Raw genomic sequence first — 1201 nt, forward strand, 5'->3', positions numbered from 1 at the left:
GATCACGTGGTCGACGATCTGATCGAAGAGGGTGGCGTACATGGCAAGGGCGACGTGGGCGTCGAGCTCACGATAGGGGGCATCGGCGTTTGGTGGGGGTGGGTGCTCGATGAGGTACTGGACGCCATACGGATCAGAACCATGAGAAAGAATGATTTCCACTTGTGATAATTGTGTTCGGCGGGGTTTAGAAGGAACTTGATGTGGTTGGTGATGTCGACGTTGAGAATGGGGTGTTTCACCGGAGGAGCCGGTGGCGGCGGCGGCGCAGTGGAGTTGAAGAGAGGGGCGAATTGGGAAGAAGCGGGGGCAGTAGCGCTAGGGTTTGAGGGTATGGTGCCGAAGAAGAGCGGGGGAGAAGTGGATGTACCAGAGATGGCCGAGGAAGGAGCCGCCGAGGAGAAGGGGCGACGAGGTGGAGTGGATTGCCGCAGAGGAGGAAGAGGAGTGTTGCTCCGACATGGCGGCGGCCTGGGAACGACTGATACCAAGTTGGAGAGTAAACTTGCTCTCTTGATTGAATTGAATGATACAATACATCAGTGTTTACATATATATGCCCCATGACGTGGGCACGCAGGCCCGGCGAGACGGTTCAGATCCTATATACATGGAGGAAGCATGCGCACTACACACTCTGTATAAATACATGTTAACACAGGCCACCGCTCGGGGCGCCGATCTTCAATGATCAGGGCCGCCACTCGGGGCGCCGGTCTTCTCCGGTAAGGGCCGCCGCTCGGCGCGCCGGTCTTCTCCATCAGGGCCGCCGCTCGGAGCGCCGTTCTTCACCAGTCAGGGCCGCCGCTCAGGCAGTGGGCGCCGATCTTCATCGATCAAGGTGCGCGGCCAAGGCGACAGCAGCGGGTGGTGGCGGCTAGGGTTCGTAGTGGGAGAGAATGGGGAACGGGAGTGAAGCGGCTCCAGGAGCTAATTGTGAGGTCTCGTCCCTCCCGTGTGTATCTCGCTCCTGAATTGGGCTGGCCGGATAGGCCTTTGGTAAACTCTTGTGTATGGGCTTTATAATTCGGTCTTTACGGGCTATTTGGTCTTTAAGACAGCAGGACCGAACAGACCATAATAACTTTGGTCTTTTGTTTGTGCTGACCGTTTTTTATTCGGTCTTTTCTAGTTCGGTCTTTTTGGGTTTGGTCTCGGTCTTTTCGGGTTCGGTTTTCGGTCTTCGGTTTTTATGCCCGGG

General features: G+C 56.4%; 1 pseudogene; it reads left to right on the forward strand.

Moving 5' to 3' along the window:
* The first annotated feature begins 333 nt into the window (after window positions 1-333).
* Window positions 334-1201, forward strand: part of LOC119293041 — a 2810-nt pseudogene continuing 1942 nt past the window's right edge.

Source organism: Triticum dicoccoides, chromosome 4B (genome assembly GCF_002162155.2).
Source record: "Triticum dicoccoides isolate Atlit2015 ecotype Zavitan chromosome 4B, WEW_v2.0, whole genome shotgun sequence".
Taxonomy (NCBI): domain Eukaryota; kingdom Viridiplantae; phylum Streptophyta; class Magnoliopsida; order Poales; family Poaceae; genus Triticum; species Triticum dicoccoides.